We start from the raw sequence: 12,525 nt of genomic DNA on the forward strand, positions 1-12,525 counted from the left end.
AAAATACAATAATACAGATTTTTTTCTTTAGCATAAGAAACAAATACAAAATAATATGAAGCTCAGATACAGAAAGGTAGTACAGATAAACATTAATGTGCTCTTCTTGTATGATGAATTAATGAAAAAAATGTTGAAGTATTATATTAGTATTGAAAGTAGTAGGTGCGCCTAAAATATAATAAAACACATAGATTTAAATATAGGTACACTTTACAGTCAGTCTAACTTGGGAAATCCCTGAGTATAAAATTCAATTAAGAAGCTCTAAAGGAAAAGACAGTATGACCATTGTACTGATTCTTTTTCACCAGCATACAATTAGATTCTAGTATATTTTATTATAATAACAAAATCACAACACCTCATTGACCTTTCATCACCTTTCTTCTTTCATGACCTTTCTTTCATCTTTCATAAACTGCCTCACTCATCTTCTCATGTCTACAGAAAAGCTTTTGGGGTTATATTCACTTTGGCCTCTACTTCCTTCCTTTCCCTTAACCCTTTAACGATTCCCATGGAGTTTCTTTTACCACTACTGCACTGAAAATCTTCCTTTCAAGATATTCATCAACATCCATCTGACGAATGCAAAAGATACTCAGTTTATAAAACTCCTTAAGTATAACTTCATGACTCTTATGAGAAATGTTGTTTTGGTTGCCATACTCAAAAAACGATAATTTCTTAGTTCTGTGGTCTGTGATTATCAGCCTCCTTTGTCCTCCCTCCTCTACCTGAATTCTATATATTGGAGTGCCTTAGGGATTAATACTGGTACTCTTTTCTAGGAAACATTTATCGGTAGTGTCATCTGATTCCATAGTTTTGCGTATTATCTATGTGCTGAAAAGTCCCTAACACATGTTTCTATACTCAGTATCTCCCTTGAGGTTCAAGAATATCAGAGCCAGTTCCTCATTTGATATTTACATATCAAAAAGGGATGTCAAAACTGTATTATGGCCAAATAAGAAGTCTAGATTTTGTCCTCCAAAATGTCCTCTAATCTACCCATTTTAATAAAACAAACTAACAACAACAAAAAACACTATCGCAATTGCTCAAGACTTAAACTTGCTTTCAGCTTTGATTCTTTGCCTTTTCTCATTTTCTATATAAAATTGTAAAGAAAAACTCTTATTCCTACATGGAAAATGCACTCTGATTTCCCCTGTGTATCTGCAGCGCTGCTGTCAACAACATCCTTCAACTGAACAATTGTTGCTAAAAGACAACCATCTTCATTTTGTCCCAGAGAATTGCCCTTTAACCATTGGGAACTGTTCAATCAAGAGATGTCCAGGAGGTTGCACCAATCATGGTGAATTACTCACTGGCATGGGACATAAAAACACAGCCCCCTGCCTCAAGATAATGCAAATATTGTGACAGAATTCATAGACCAGAACGACTCCTAGGATCACTAAGAGGCTAGACTATCCTTGAAAACACCTCTTTGCTTAGCTTCTTTCTCTGTCCTATCCTGCTTCACAAACTCCCTTACACTTTTTCCCTAAGGACACTGTCTTAAATCACTTGCATAAGAATCACCATCTCTGGCTCTGTTGCTAAGCAAAATGACTGAGACACCAACCTGAACAATGTGGGAAGATAAAATTCAAAGTGACATGAGAGCACGAAATTGGGAATTGTTGCCTAGATTTTCTTAGATAAAGAGTCTATAGATATTTAACTCAGCTCTTTATTTAGCCAGATGACATGAAAGAAATTTCCTAAAATAAACAATGCTTTAAAAAGTTGCAAGGGCAGTAAGAATATTACATTTGAGAAAAAATAAGTTTGGTAGATCTGGAAACAACATGGTAGGAAATAGTAGGAAGAGATGACAGGAGTGAAAGTGAAAGGAAAGGTTGTGAAGCTACATTGAGTAGAGACTTAGAAATTGTTTAAGCTATTGACATGATTAAAATTTTAAATTAGAATATTATCTTGGTTGTTCCTTTCTCCTCTGCTTAGAGACTTTCCAGAAATATTGACCTCCTAATTCAGAAACAACCTTGCCCTGAAACTGCCATTGGCAATATCATTAAAACTCTTGCTTCCAACATTTCTATTTCTTGTTTAATTTGAATTTGTTCATGACATGCTTCATTCTACTCCCATACATATCATAACCTGTCTTCAAGGCAGGAACTTGACTGTTTAAAATAGGTTTTTATTTTTTTATTTTAATACAATATTCCCAGTGTCTCTGTTTTCACACATCACATACTAAACAGTAAATAATAAATGTTACGGGTTTTGTATATATTTTGAGTGATTTAAATTATAACATATTGCTAAAATAATGTAGTAATGTAGTTCTTATATTACTCAAACAATGTATTTCAAAAGTTAAAAATATTGGAGCTAGAAATAAACAGACTTACCTTAATAGTGTCTTTCTAATATTATACCTGAAACCAAAAATGTCATATTTTTTCTTTCTAATCTTTAAAAGATATGTTTAAGTATTTTCTCACATTGATTTTTGTATTATAAACTCAAAATTTCTGATTTATATTTAACTGTCCTGAATGGGAAGTAAAGGTCCCCAAGACACTTTTCTCGACAGCTGAGAACCTTGTACAGGCTTCCTTTTTGTTCTTCTTTAGGAAGAAGTCAGGAGTTACTCATATCTAGCAACACTGTAATCTTTCTGAGTGATAGGTGTCTTTCAGCTTATAAAACACATAAAAAATAGTCATGCCTAAACTTGCCGTACATTTTTGTAGTCTCATTTAATGTAGTCATTATTTGAAAGGCATGACTTACATGAGTGTAGACTGCCTTGGATCTTATGTAGCAACCATTCCTAACACAAGAGTAAGTGCTTTGCTCTAATTATGAAGGACAAGTAGGTCCATGTGTGTCTGTGTCTCAAAATACGATTGTGATTATGGTTATTTTTGTTATCATTTATGTGTCATAGCAGTAGAAATATTTGGTCTAAACTAGTTCAAGAATTAGATTTTAAAAAAATAGAAAATAAGTAGAGTGACTTCAGATGCCTTCTTTACGTTAGAAAATATATGAGAAAATTATGGACAAATTAGACTTAAAATTAGGTAAAAGTCCAAAGAAAAACTGTTATTCTAACTTACTGTAATTTTCACTTTTTCCTTCCCAAACGTTTACCCTTTCTCCCAGTTCATTGCCTCCGCAAGTTTCTCAGTTCTTGCCTGTCCAGAGGAAACAACTATCATCTTCCTCGGAATTAATGTATTTGTCTGCTTCCAGCTTTATTACAAAAGCAAATTCGTGAAAAGTTCTAATAGAAAATGCATATCCTACATCATATTGGAAGAGCCAAGGGGCTTTCTTTAACACTGATATTGAAAGAACAGTAGTAACACAGAACTGTAGAAGACTGTGGGATTTTTGGTAAAGTAAAAAAGTTTTATATACCTCAATACTTTCAAATAAATCCACTTTCAATCTCTCATGTAAATGGCAAATAAAGGGTTATTAGTATTTAATTGGGCAAATTGATTCCTTTTATGACATATTGCAGACATCAGACTTTATCACGATAAATCTGATTTCAAATATCTGAATTAATTTTATAATCTGCTTATAATTACATGTATTCTTAAAATCAAAGTCATGCTAACAGTTTTAGTGTTTACTATAAATATTAAGTGTTCAAAATCATAGTTTTTATACATTGTGTATTCAGTGGTCTTATCACTCATGTTTAATTGCAAATTGTGAACGTGCTTCTTTTTACTGTTACTAAAATTCATTTTATTTGTTACAAATCAAATGTTTAGCCTGACAAAGGAAAATAATGCTTGACAAGAAATGTCACATCAATATGCCATTAAAAGAGACATTATGTAATTCAACCTTGATGAAGGGCTTTATGCAAAATTCATCACCTCCATTTGAGACAAGCACTTGTATTTTCATTTATCAGATAAGTACCACCTTGAGCCGTCTACTTTTTACAGCTGTGATCTCTGACCTAGTTTTTAAATGATGGCAATAGAAAATGCCTCCCAAATACTTGAAAACATTTTATTCTCAGTGACATTTTATAACCAGCTCACTATTTAACAGTTGCTAAGTAGACTGTGAGATAAAGGTATATAAGAAAATAAAAATAGTAGAATCTAGGGTCAGATTTGCATGAAGTTTAATCAAATTCAATCACAGCAGCACCACCTATCGGTGATTTTTTTCAGTGTGAACTCTAAATAATATTGCTTGTATTAACTTATATTTTGAATTAAAATCCGAATATTTTCCTTGTACTCAATTAATACGTTATTTCTCAAAGCAAGCCATAATTGTCAAGTGCATTCCTTTTTTATGATAATGTCTACATAAATATTTATCTTTATATATAACCTGCAGTTTTATATTCTGGGAGTATTCCATGTCTATTTCTACTCACTGAATATTGTCAGCATGCATATTTCAATGTGTATATCAATACGGGATTTTTTGTTTTCCTAAAATAATGTCATTGGCTCATTGCCCTGTGTTTAAGGGATGAAGGAATTTTATTTCAGAAACAGAATTAGAGTTTTCTTATTTATAAAAATGTTATGTTTTCTTCCTGTCTAAAATTACTATTATCTTTTGGGATCGTACATCTGTTGTATGAAGAAATATCCTGACTACAAAAGAAGGAAAGTAGAAAGTGAATATAATTATGTCTGTTAACACAGGGAACAGTCCCAGTGACCTTTATTTGTCACAACATAGTTATAATAAAATATGAGTCTTGGGCATCTTTCTTCGATGTCCAAATATAATAAATTATAGTATAAAATATTATTAAATATTAAGATAATGTCAACTGTGTAAAAATACATACAGAGGGCCAGGTGCGGTGGCTTACGCCTGTAATCCCAGCTATTCGGGAGGTTGAGGCAGGAGAATCTCTTGAACCTGGGAGGCAGAGGTTGTGGTGAGTCGAGATTGCACTATTGCACCCCAACCTGGGCAACAAGTGCAAAACTCTGTCTCAAGAAAAAAAAAAAAAAAAATATATATATATATACACACACACACACACACACATACATATGGAGATTTCTGGACATTTTATACCATAGGAAGTGAGACTAGCCCATTCTCAAGGGAGGACGTAAATATATAGCCAATAAATTTGAAGTTTTATAAAACTCCAAGATGACCTCTAATCATTATTAGGCTATAGGATGGAGGTAGAGCCCCTCAGACTTTTTCACACAATCTATAATATACTCAACAAATAGGCTTCATTTAGCAATCACAAGTTGATTTCATTGACCAACATATTTACACTCACGGAAATTTGAAAACAAAAAGTTATACCTTTTTGCACAGAAATTACCTGAAATAGAAACATTTTATTCTACAATTAGTAAATAAAACATCTATGATGGAATAAGCTCTTAACACTTTTGTATTTTAGCTAAGTGTAACTGGGAAACAAATACAGACAACTGTTGTTTAGATCATTTATTCTTTTGCTAAGAAAAATAGAAGTCAATAAAATGGCTACAGAGCTATACAGTTCTCCTAAAATTGAGAATTGCTCATGAAAGTATTTGAAAAATTATTGAAAGTAATGACTAAATAAAAAAGCCTTGTTTAGTCTCAAGAGGCAAAAAATAACTCATAAGGTAATATGTTTTTCAGTTCTGCAAATGCAAGTTGCTGCATTTGACACAATTACTAAGTATTTTGTTCATATGTATTTATGAACACACAAGTCTCCGTTCTTTGAGGAACACTCATTATTAATTAAAGTTTCATAACATTAGATAGTTTTCAGAAATACAGAAAACAAAATAACCCTCTGTAATGAACTGAATGGTGTCCCTCATAATTCATGTATTGAAGCCCTATCGCTCAGTGTGACTATGTTTGGAAATTGGGCCTTTAATAATTCAATTAAGGCTAAATGAGGTCATAAGAATGTGGCCCTAATTCAAATAGGAACCATGTTTTTATAAGAAGAAGAGACACCAGAGGGCTTGCTCTCTCTCTCTTTGCCCCACATACAGAGGATAGGTCACGTGAGAACACAGCCAGAAGGTGACCATCTACAGGCCAGGAAGGGAGACCTTGCCAATACTGATGGCACCTTGATCTTGGACTTCTAGCCTCCAGAATTGTGATCAATTCTATGATATTTGGATATGGCAGCACCAGCACACAAACATACCCACCATACTCATTCTGTCGCTAGTGTATTACTATTTCAGAATTTTATTTGTAGAAGATGCAAACACATTTAAGTTAACAATACATTTCTCTTTATTGAAAACTTGGTGTTTGGTCCTGAGGCCCTTCTCTTGTATCTATTAAAAAAAAAAAATGCCCATCATCCCATATGTGCAGTCCCATTTCTCTTCTCTGGCCATGTGTCTCAAAATACGCATGTGTATGTGCTATACCATTTGTATTTACATAGCCCTTGCTGCATAGCACACCATTCCAGAACTTAGAGGCTTCTCACACCCATTTTCATCACTTCAGAGTTTCTTTGAGTCAGGAATCCAAGCGCAGCCTAGCTGGGCTCTCTGCTTCACTGTATTTTTGTAGGTTACAATAAAGGTCTCCAGGTTCTCCGATCTCATTAGGAAGCTTAAGTGGGACAAGTTTGACTTCTAAGCTTACTAACCTAGATGCTGGCAAGACTCAGTTCCTTGAATATTGTTCAATTAAGGTTCAATTGAGGATGTTAGATCTTCATTGACTGTTGGCTGGAGCCTGCCCTCAGTTGCTTTCTGGGGGAGGCTATTTCTACCTTACAGTTTGCTTTATCAAAGTGTACAAACTGAGATGGCCATCGAAAAAGCATGTCAGCGGATGAAACACCCGCTCTTTTATAATTTATCACAGAAGTTACGTCTTATCACTTCTACAACATTTTAAGTACTAGATTCAGCCCACACAAAGAGTGGGGATGACATAAGGATGTGAACACCAGGAGGGCCAAGTTATGGAAAGCTGTAGCAGAAGCTAAAGTTATGTTGTATCACATTAAATGTATGTGTATATTGCTGTTTGAGCATATACAGTTTTAATCTTAACAAAAATGTTGTTTTATAGATAGACAGATAGATAGATAGATAGATAGATAGATAGATAGATAGATAGATAGATACGGTGCTGTTAGTTTCTATTTTAATGTGTACATTTTTATCTCTCTACATGTGCATTCCTATATCTGTATCTCTACTTCCCCAACATATAGCTCTCTTATTCTATTTATCTCTGGGTATCTTGGCCTCTGTGCCTACCTCTGTCTCTGTCTGTCTCTCTCCACATACATACACATACGTGTTTATCTATCTATCATCTTTCATATATCTATCTCTATCATGTGTGTATACATCCTTGAACTATGTATATTTGTGTTTGTGGGTATGTATTTTGGGATTGTATTATAGATACACAGTGTTGTTATCAACTTTTTAACTTCAATATACATTTTTATGATCAATCCATGTTGCTGTATATTTCTATTAATATTTAATTTCTGTCTATTACACATTACTGTAGTTACACTGTAGTGCTTTTAGTACAAAGTGCAATGAATTGCACATAATAGTATTCAGTAAATATTTATTCATTGATAAGTGCAACTGGACAAGGGATTGAAAGACAAGTCAGTTTAAAGAAATAGAGACATCAACGAAAAGATATTTCTAAACCGTGTCAAATTTAGGATTATTAGGTGGAGTTAAAGATTGGCAAATTTTAAACCATAATTTATAACAAAAATTAAAAGTGTAATATCTCCACCTGGGTCATTGGAGAACACTTTCACAAGTTTGAACCTTACTTTAATCAGACAAATTGACATCTTTTAATACATCTTCTTTTCTCTTTAGTTTTTGGGGAAAAACATGATATGGTAAGAGATTATGTCTTTAATCTTTCATTTGGGAAGGTGACATTAAAGAGTTTCACACTGTCTCCTAATTTATCCCCAGGACTTATAAAATTGAATACTTCTTTAAAAAATAAAAAGTCAGACGCAGTGGCTCACGCCTGTAATCACAGCACTCTGGGAGGCCGAGGCGGGAGGATCACTCAAGGTCAGGAGTTTGAGAAAAACCTGGTCAATGTGATGAATTCCCCTCTCTACTAAAAATATAAAAAATTAGGTGGGCATGGTGGTGCACATCTGTAGTTCCAGCTACTTGGGAGGCTGAGGCAGGAGAATCGCTTGAACCCAGAAAGCAGAGGTTACAGTGAGCCAAGATCACCCCAATGCACTCCAGCCTAGGCAACAGAACAAGACTCTCTCAAAAAATAAAAATAAAATTAAAATTAAAAAATTTATAAAATAAAAATATAAAAATAAATTAGTCATTTATTTTTAGCCGAACATCTTCTCATAAAATAAGATTTTCTGCCATGATATGTTGGTCTAAATTATACAATTTGTTTGACTCACAGAAACTAAGTCAGAGACCAGTATCCCATAGTACTGACAAAAAATTAAGTGTATGTTTCCATGTGCACTTTGAATTGGCACAGATCTTGGCAGTTACATGTACCTAGCCTAAACCTAAGTTGTGAACATTTATAAAATTGCTGAAAATACTATGAGTAATTTTAATTAGTGAGTTCTGAGAATGAAACTCTCTGTCACCTAAAATAAAATAAAAAAAAAATACAGATCTAATGTGAGAGAGAAACCTATTTCTCCATTTCCATGTCTTATGTATATTGAATGGATTTTTCTTTCCTAAACAAGGCGTTTTTCAATGTTCAATGTTTCTTAGTATTAAGGAGTCATGTTGAACTTTTTTTGAAACAAAGTCAATTTTTTCCAAGTGTTTAATCTTTGAGTAACTGGCAGTCTCTTTTGTCAAGTGAGTAAATATGTCTCAACCATTTTTGCTCTTAAAATTCAAATCCAAATTATTTTTGTATGAATACATTTCGCCAAGCACCCTATATAATAAGCATGAACTGTCAATTCCCTATAATTTTGAGGCAATTTTCATATGTTACACCACTATTATGTTCTTGTAGGGTAATTGGTAATTATGCTTAAATTGGGGTGCTTAGAACTCTTACTTACTCTTGAGGAAAAATTATCCATAATTTTCCTCAATAATCCTTTTTTCTACTTAGATATTTTATAATTCATTTACATCATGTGCAGGACAGATTTGGCCTCTTTAATAGCATGCTCAGGACACAATAGGTTAAATTCGTCGTCGTATAAGATTAAGTGAATATAATGAACAGCCGCCAGTCTGGAAACGACTATTCCTTCCTCTCAATCCCTAGATCTAGGTCAGAAAGATAATGTTAAATGTGTCTGACCAAAAGACACACCAGAATATTAAATTCTTGTGCTATTCTTTTGCTTATATTAAATGTAAGAACTGGTTGCAGCAAATATTCTTTAGCCAAAGACCACTAGGAATAAACCTATAATTGAATAATTTATCATTTTTTTCATATATAGGAAAAATTGTTTATACCATGAGGAACTCTGAAGGCTCTCAACAAAAGGAGGGAAAAAATAATTAATGTATTTTGGCCTGTATTGGATGATTTGGGGGAAATGTAAGAAAGTGTATTTCCCAGCTTTGCTTTGAATTCAATGTTGTTGGGAAGCAGGAATAATTCCGTAATTGAGTAACTTACCAAATCTTAGCCAGAAAGAAGAAAGTCCAGGTCAATCAAAAGCTATAACTGGGAAAGAAGCAAGAATCACTCGAAGCAGTCAAGGTAAGGAAATTCTTGGACATTTCTGTGGCTCAGACAATTATGACATCTTGTCTGTGTTCTCACATCATTATGGAGAGGTCTTGTTTCTTCCTGATCTAGCATGATTATGGAATGACCTCATCTGACGTTGATGTACTGTGAAACTGTGTTCAATAGGTGGACACCAATGCTCCACTGTTCAGTGTCAGACCAGCTCATAGCATCACCATGATCCACCTGGCAGTACTAGGCCAGCTCCTGGATTTCAGGGCTTCTCCTCTTTCTCAGTAATTATAACCTCTTAATAACATATGACCAACCACCTATGCTAGAAGTTGCAGATAAATGAAGAGAAAGCACTCATTTTGTGAACGAATGTCCCCTTGACTCATTCTTTAATGGCCATCTTTACTGACTTTCTGTCTGCCTACAATGCCCAGAAACTTGCTACCTTTGGATCTTTTAATTCTTTTCGTAATCATCAAAGTTTATAATTAAGTTGTTATTAATGCTTTTGTTTAAAAATCTTAAAAATAGCTGTCTTCATCATGCAACTGAGATAGCCCTAACTCTTAGTTCTTCATTACTCTTTCTTGTTAATAATATGATTTTTATTGGCAAATTAAAATGGCATATATTTATGATGTAAAATGTGATGTTTTGATATATGTATATGATATGGAGTGATTAAATCAAGACAATTAACATGTTTATGACCTCATTTTGCATCATTATTTCATGGTGAGACATTTGAAATTTACTCTCTTAGTCATTTTGAAATATACATTACATTATTATTGACTATAGTTACCCTGCTATGCAACAGACCTCAAAACCTATTACTTTCCTTCTTTGGAAACTTTTTATCCTTTAACCCACAACTCCCCAGTCCCTCATTCCCCACCTCCCAGCCTCTAGTAACCATCATTTTACTCTCTACTTCTATGAGTTCAACTTTTTTAGATTCTACATATAAGTGAGATTTTGCAATATTTGTCTTTTTTAATTAGTGTAATGTCCTCCAGATTCATCCCTGTTGTTGCAAATGACAGAATTTCCACCTATTTTAAGTCTAAATAGTATTTTGTTGTGTATATATACCATATTTTTGTTATCCATTCATCTGTCAATGGACACTTGGGAAAAACCCATATCTTGGCCATTGTGAATGATGCTGCGATGAACATGGAAGTGTAGATATCCCTTCAACTCTCTTCCCTTTCATCATTACATCTATTAATCTCTAAGGAAAATGTCTTGTTTAGTTTTTATTTACTTGCTGTCTGGGCAGATCTCTCTCCAAAAATGATAAGTTCCATGAATTTATAAATCATCTTGATTGTATTCACTACTCTTCCCTCTGACACATTCTAGGCAATCATTAAATACTGGATGAATGAATAAATATAGAAAGTAGATTTAATTATTAAGTCCTGTGTTCTCTAAAGTTCTCAATATTATGGCTCTTCTGAAGAAGAAAAATTTCAAAATTAGGAAGAAATTTATTATCAAAGCAAATATAAAAAAGGTACCACCCCAATTAGAGTCTTCCAAAGGAACCTTACATTTCCTAGGAAATGATGTACAGGAAGAGCAGGAAGAGGATCCTTGAAGTCATATCGTGTGGGCATAATTTTGGTCACTATCTTAGAAACTCTTCTTTATCCTCAGGGCTATGCATTTAAAGCAATTAAAATTAATGATTTTTACGCTTAACAGAATTAATTTTGTGGCATTCTTATGACTGTGGGCTGAAAGTTTTCACCTAGAGGCAATCACAATCTCTCTTGAGAAAATAATTTAGCTGATTGTGGATGATACAGTCTGATAAATCACATCTTATGTCAAACTTATCTGTCTAACCCTACTGCAGGTAGCACATGCTTGCATGTAAGCGTAGATAACAAGACCGTAGGGCAGGTTCTTTCTTACATGCCAAGAGGAGTATACTGCCTAATCCCTCCTGGTGACAAGATTAGGCAGTCCATTAGGATTTTAGCACAAGATAAACTCAGACTGTTTCAGAGTGATGTCAGCAAGATATTGGAATAGATGGCAATCTACTCATATCCTTCTACAAGAAGAATTTTGCAACTATCCACAGACAAAAGTCTCTCTGCAGGAGTTTTGGTATTCAGTTAGAAAGTTGTAAAACATCAGTAGAGTCCTAGACCTAGGACGACTGTTTTGAGAGTGCAGACCACCACTCAGCTAACACAACCACGGATCTTTCTCTTGGGTTCTAACCAAGAAACAGCCACATTTTCCAAAGGGCTTTTCTACAGTGCTGTTTAGGCTTGAAACTTCAAACTAAACCATCTGTCAAGGGGTCTGGGAAGAATTGTACACATTGATTCCTCAGTGGTGAGGCTCCTCTGTCCACTAACATAGGTCTCAGTAGTAGACCTGAAAGTTTTCCTGTGGCTTGGCTCCATCCCCCACCAACCGGGGACTCAGCTTAGAACTGCTCACACAAAGATCCCAGAGGGAAACATATCCATATTTTATAGTCTGGGAGTCTGAAATGCCATGAGGGCTCACCAACATCCCACAGAGGACCCCTAGTCACCCAATTTTAAATCCAGACTCTCCTGCTACAGTTGGAGACCTATCCAGCTTATGAAAAAACATACTGGGAGACAACGGCCTATCTAAACTTATAAGCGGGGCTGGCCAGCCTCTGTTACACAAAAGATATTGAGGAGGCCCAGTATCAACTCTAGCCCCTCTAACTGAAGTTGAGAAAATACCTTACCTGTGCAGGAACCTATGGGGAAACATGTTCCCCAAAGAGCCAATGAGACAGGCTTGCCAGGCTTTGTACCATAGCAGATCCTGAGG

Source organism: Macaca nemestrina, chromosome 3, assembly GCF_043159975.1.
Source record: "Macaca nemestrina isolate mMacNem1 chromosome 3, mMacNem.hap1, whole genome shotgun sequence".
NCBI lineage: Eukaryota > Metazoa > Chordata > Mammalia > Primates > Cercopithecidae > Macaca > Macaca nemestrina.